This window comes from Zingiber officinale, chromosome 7B, assembly GCF_018446385.1.
Source record: "Zingiber officinale cultivar Zhangliang chromosome 7B, Zo_v1.1, whole genome shotgun sequence".
Taxonomy (NCBI): domain Eukaryota; kingdom Viridiplantae; phylum Streptophyta; class Magnoliopsida; order Zingiberales; family Zingiberaceae; genus Zingiber; species Zingiber officinale.
Window position 1 is genome coordinate 79,247,531 of NC_055999.1, and position 6,400 is coordinate 79,253,930.

Consider the following 6,400-nt stretch of genomic DNA (forward strand, 5'->3'; position numbering starts at 1 on the left):
TGAAATTAAGTAGTCATGGGGGTCGGTCCTAAGGAGATAACCCAGTGAATACTATACCCCTCTGCTAAAATATGATGTCTATTATGTATAGGTAGGTATAGTCTCGTTGACATATATACACTCGCATAAGTACGTGTATATTTATAAGTACAAACCTAAGTATATAATGAGAATGTGATGTAAATGCGCGAGTATCAATTGGTAACTATATTATAGTCTAGTAATATCATACATACCCAAACAATACATGCACAAAAGTAAAGAAGACTGCATAGATATTAAAATAGATCAAAATATAAGGTCAAGTAATAAAAGGTCAAGCTCAAGAAATAACATAGAGTAGATATCAAGGTAAAATAACTACTACTCAATCAAGGCAAATAATAGAATCATGCACTAAGGTAAAGATCTAAAGAAGACAAGCAGGAACTACCCACCTGATATGTAGATCGTTCTGAATGTCTTCACGTTGAAATGCTCGTCTCAAATCAGTATCCTACAACACAGAATATATATTATAGCTAGGTTCTACCATTAATCAAATAGCTAAACTTGATCCTAATCCAATTAGAAAATCATGTTTTAATTCTAGTTAATGATCCAACACTTTTTTCACAGCTATTCTCCTTATAAATTAAGCCAACCCAATTAGTTAACTCTTCTTAACATACTTCAATTATCCAAACAAGACATGAACTAACAATCCAACCATTCCATCTATCATTCTATACATCTGTACTTAACTCAATTAAGTCCACTCTTTAACCATATTTAATTGTTTAATTAATCAAGCAAAACATATCATCGGATTCAATTTAAACCTTATTGTTACAGTTGGCACGGGGTAATGAAATTTCACCGATCAACCTCCTCAACATTATTAGCAAATTTAATCAGCCCAATCCAACAACTAAATTCCAAATTGCACTCAGTAATAGGATCGGTTAATTAGTTCACACAAAGCTTAAGTAAGGCAAATTTGTTACCCTTTGACTTCTTCGACAATGCTATGGGATGCAGTAGATGGCTATGGGCCGATGACGATGGTTCTCATCTTACGGAGCAACAGCCGACAAGGTAAACAATGTCGTGGCTAACCGCAAGGGCTGGCCCTAGTAGTCGCGGAGTTGGCTGCGACTGTGGGCCAGCACCGGTGGCCATGACTAGCAGTGTCTGGCCGCTTGCATCGGGCCGCAGTGACCGCATTTGACCGTGGTCATTGGATAAATTGTAAGATATGACAAATTTAATAATAAGTGTTATTGCAGAAATAACCTTATTGATTTTTTTTAGAAATTTTTAGAATTTTTTCGGGATTTAAACGGAGTCTGTATGAGATGTTTAAGGGGATGAATCGATTAGGCTTAGCGAAAGCCTCTTTGGAATATCTCTTAAGTGGGAGTTGATTAATTTCATTAACATAAAGTTTAATATGAAGACCTAGGTTTAGTTCTTTCATCCTCAATTTCTCTTGATTCTTTCCTCTTCCCCGTTCTCGCCGACACCTCCTCTTCTCATCTCCTCTGCGAGCTTTCCTCTCCCAATCTCGTCGATGCCGGATTTTCTTTTCCGATCTCGCTGACGTCGAGCTCCTCTCGCGATCTGTAATGGTCCTCGTCGTCCCAACGTCTCTGGTCGTTAGGGGGGAGCTGCTGTCAACATCCCTTCGATCACGAGTAGATTGGTTTGCTTTCCAGCCGGTGTCACACTGCCTACTCTTCTTGTGTCTCTCTTTTCACATGCGATCTTGGGTCTCTCACCAGTGACGTTGCCACTGCCATCGTGATGTGTCACTTCCATAGTCGTCGTCACCCGCTCGGCTGTGCCCTAGCTTCCGACCCATTGTCGCCGACCTTCCTCTTCTTCCCCTATCAGAGTTGGAACAGATCTGTTGCCACCCCGACATGAGAGATTGGATCGACCATCTTTTTTCCTCCTTCCTGATCAATCGAGCGCCGACTTAGCAGTGCCTTACACAGAGCCTTCTTGCTGCCACACTGGAGGAAATTGGCTAACCCTAGCTCGATGCGATGATTTGGTTTATGCACACTACTGATTGGGGCATTTGATTTGGAAGACAATAGATCCATAACACCAGCCATCACTGTTTGCAGGTGATCCACAGCTCCGGCAACCATTTCGGGCTGTGAACTTCTTCGGTCGTGAGCCTCCGACAACTACCATTGTGCTAAGTGAGTATTAGGGATGATTTATCACTAAAAATAATCTAATTATAGGGATGAATTAGATTAGGATTAATGATGAGATTATTAGATGAATTGGAGAATCATTAGGGTTGGTGTGGACTAGACCTAATTCAATCAAGGAGTTGGGATTAATTTAAGTTAATCATTAATTAGATAATAATAAAAGATCATGTATAGTTAGAGTTATTCTAATTAGATTGGAGATTTTATTTAGCTATTTGCTTCATATGTAATTAGCTAAATACATTTTGTGACCGCAGGACTTGAAGTTGGGACGAGCGTCTTGAAGTGGGATTCTTTCAGACGTGTTATATATAAAGGCGGTTATTTCTTCCTTGGCCTCTTTAGTTATTTGAACTTAGTGCATGATTGTTATTGGTTGATGGATTATATTGTTTTACCTTAAATCTATTCATTTTGTTATCCTTCTTGAGATTTATCTGCTTGACCTTAGAGATGATCTGGTTATTTCATATATAGTCTTGGCTTCTGATATCTATATTCTGTTGTGTATACACATGTAGAGTATTTACTGTAGGAGATATCTTGTTGATTACGTGAACATGCTAATTTTACATATGATGTCGAGTGTGCACATGATTGGTAAGTGTTGTAGGAGTTACCATGTTGATTGTCTATTTGCATGTTGTGTGTGTACACATGTCTGGTAAGACTATTGGAGGTTTCTTGTTGACTATACTTATGTGGTTGTGTGCATACGTGTCTGGTATGACTATTAGAGATTTCTTGTTGATTATACCAATGTGGTTGTGTGTATATATGTCTGATGTGTACTATTGGAGGAGTCATGTCAATTTTGCGCCCATATTGGTGATCATATGTGATTGGTCTGACATTAGAGGTATCATGTTGATTATACCTACGTTGTAGGGTGCGTACGTGTATGGTATGTACGTGTCTGATGTGACTACTGATTGTATTTATTGTTTAGTGCCACTAGTTGGATTTATCCATACTTGTAGACATAGGTATTAGATGAATCATTGTATTGGAGGTATTTATGATGATTGAGATGTTGCATTGATGATGATTGTATCGATATCATGATTATTTATATCATGTTCATCATTGCATTGTATGCTGATGAACATTGTCTCCCTTGTAGCGTGAGAGAGTCGTCAGTCATTTTTACTGCTGCACACCCGGCCACTCATGGGTAGTGATAGCTGGAGCAGTTATCGTTTATCCTGTCATGCCACTCGGTCACTAGGCGTTGTGATATTCGGCGTTGTGATATTCGCCGTTGTGAGCAGTCAGGGACCCCATCACTATGTAGTTAGATAACTACTTAGAGCATTGTCGCCTTGGCTACTCGTGAGTAGTGTTAGCTTGAGGGTTGTACAATTGTCATTATCCCGATCCCTCAGTCACATAGGGGTCATGGCAGGTTGAGGGACGGGCGGGAGTGACACCATGTGGCATGCATGCGCTTTTGTATATGATGCACGGTGCATCTTGTGGAGATATATTTGCATACATGTCTATTAAATACTAGCTACATGTGATTGTGATATTTTTCATTTGTTTAAGCTATGATTGTTGCATATGGTTTTCATACTTTATACATGTCATTTATTATATATGTATATGCTGTCGGTTATATTGCTCAGACATTACAAGCAGATCTGTTGTTGATCCCCGGTGAGTTTAATGATTATCATACCATATCTGTCGATTTTCAGATTAGATATGTGCACTTCATTATGTCATTTATGGTTATGTGCACTTATTTTTTCATTTACGGTTTTGACCTTATGTGTTAGATCCCGATTGGGTATGTATGTTTATTATGTCATGTGTGATCATGGTCTTATGCGTTAGATCCGAATTGGGTATGTGTATTCATTACACCAGTTATGTTTAGATGCATTGTTTATGTTAGTATGATCATGTTCTTATTTCCCTATTGACACTGTAAACTTTGATCTCCATGTTTTATTTAGACCATGCACTATCTTGTCTATTGCTAGCCGAGGGACTTGTACTCACCACCATATTTGTGTATTGTCTTTTTCCTCAAGTAGCAGGTAGATAATTGTGGAGTCACTGGGAGTATCATGTCTGTCGGTCCCACGTCACATCCGAGGATGATTTTTGGTTTTGTTTCCTATTTTACTCGCATTACGATTTATGGACTTGGCATTGTATAACTCGACTTTGTTTTAGAGTGTTGCTATGTGGTGTCTTGTAGTCGTTTTGTTGTGGTTGTATAAATCTAGCCGGCTAGCAGTTTGTTGTTCTTGATTTATGAGTTTTCCTTTCGTTTTCTGTTGTATTTTTAGTACAGTCGTGTGACTTGTTTATTATATAACTACGTGGTTGTGATCATTTTGTTCCAGTCAAGTGAACTGTATATATAACTATGTGGTAGTGTATGTTCTAGCCATGTGGGTTGTTGATTATAGCTTGTGAGTAGTCTTCTGGCATTATATACATATTTCATATTGTCACTATTATAGGGGAGATGTTGTTTGTTTGTCGGACAGGGGCTCCTCAGGGGCATGACACAAATGGTGAGGTGGAGGCTACAACGTCACCGCGCCGGACTCACACTGAAAGGGGAGCCGCGGTACGACGACGATCCGGTGGTGGCAGCGTGACGAGTTTACGAGGGAGCTACGACGGTGGTGAAGAGTGGATCAGGAGAGGAAATGAATCGACGAATAAGAATAGGAGAAGAATTAATTAGGGTTTTAATTTATATAGTTAGGCTAATGATTTATAACCTTATGTTAAATAAAATCAATCAATTCCTAACTTAAATGATATTTCAAACCAGCTTTCGCTATGCCTAATAGATTCCTTAAACCTATCATAAGAATTTCGTTTAAATCTTGAAAAGTTTCTAAAAAATCTTAGAAAATTTTGTAAGATTATTTCTTAATTAACACTTATTAATTTATTATTATTTATTGGTGTATCACTTGAGAGTTAAATTGGATGCCTTTTCTTATTCCGGTATTCTTCTTGGTGTTGTTTATTTTTCATATTCTTGTCATTACATTTCTGAGTTCTCAATATTTTTGTAAGAATTTATGATCCTGTTTGCTTTGTTTGATTTCAATAGAAGTTCAAACTTTGGTGATTTTGACAACTACAATTTGAAATTGTCTTCTTGCAGCCTTGCAGGAGTACTACGTGCATCTGGATGTAATAGCTAGGCAGGACTACCTTTATTCTGGTCACTACAAAAGCAACCTCCCTAGAGGTCCACAGAATGCTGCTGTCACTTGCCTCCAGAAGGCAAATCACTTTGATTATCAGCAGTACAATTTGCAACAGGAACGCATGAGCTTTATGTTAACCGCGCGAAATTCTACTGATCAAAATGAGCCAGATGTTTTCTCCCATGTCAGATGTGTTGCCGACTATACTACTCCCACCTTCTGCATTTTTGAGGCCGAAGTATGCCCTTTGGGATTGTCCAAGACCTGCTCACACTTCCAAATGGTGCCAAGACTGCTGCAGAAGATCCATGCTAGTCGGGTGATAAATGAAGGTGCACCTGGTATGGCACCAGTGCTACACCGTGGTGGCATTGATTTAAAGGATGGTCCACTTTTTTCAGCTCTTGGCATAAGATACTTGGGAAAAATGTCGGGATTCCAGTTTGTGAAGGTGCTGCAACTGCAAAGTCTCCATGGAATGCTTCGGGAATGGTCGCTCTGTGTCTGCATTGGCATTAATTTCTGCTCATCCAAGCATAACCTTTATTTATCTTGTTAACCCCATGAAAAACTTAGTTCTTTTGTCTGTCACTTACATGCAGAGCTATTTGATCTTTGTGTTCTTGAAGGAGAATCACTTAGAGAAGGGCTTTTCTTTGACGAGCCAAGAAGGGCATTTGAGAGTGGAAATAGAAAGCAAAGGCCTTTACTAGATTAAAATGGCCGTGGTTGGCATGAATGCATCTAGAAAGCAAGTCATTAAAGTATGAGGGCACATGTTGTAGGATCGATAACATGCTAGAGGGGGTAGGGAGGAGGGGGTGAATAACACTCGTGGTTAATTTGTTCATTTCGTAAGACAAACAGAATACACAGCGGAATAAAGAAGGAGAACAAGAGCAATGCTAACACAATTTATTTTACTTGGTCGGAGCCTATGACGACTCCTACTCCAGAGTCCGCGATCGTTGATTGCTTTCGGTGGGCAATTACTAGTAGTTTGGA

At 39.1% G+C, this 6,400-nt stretch overlaps 1 pseudogene; it reads left to right on the forward strand.

Annotated features, from left to right (window-relative positions):
- The first annotated feature begins 1,004 nt into the window (after window positions 1–1,004).
- LOC122004467 lies at window positions 1,005–6,165 on the forward strand (annotated as a pseudogene).
- The last annotated feature ends 235 nt before the right edge of the window (window positions 6,166–6,400 follow it).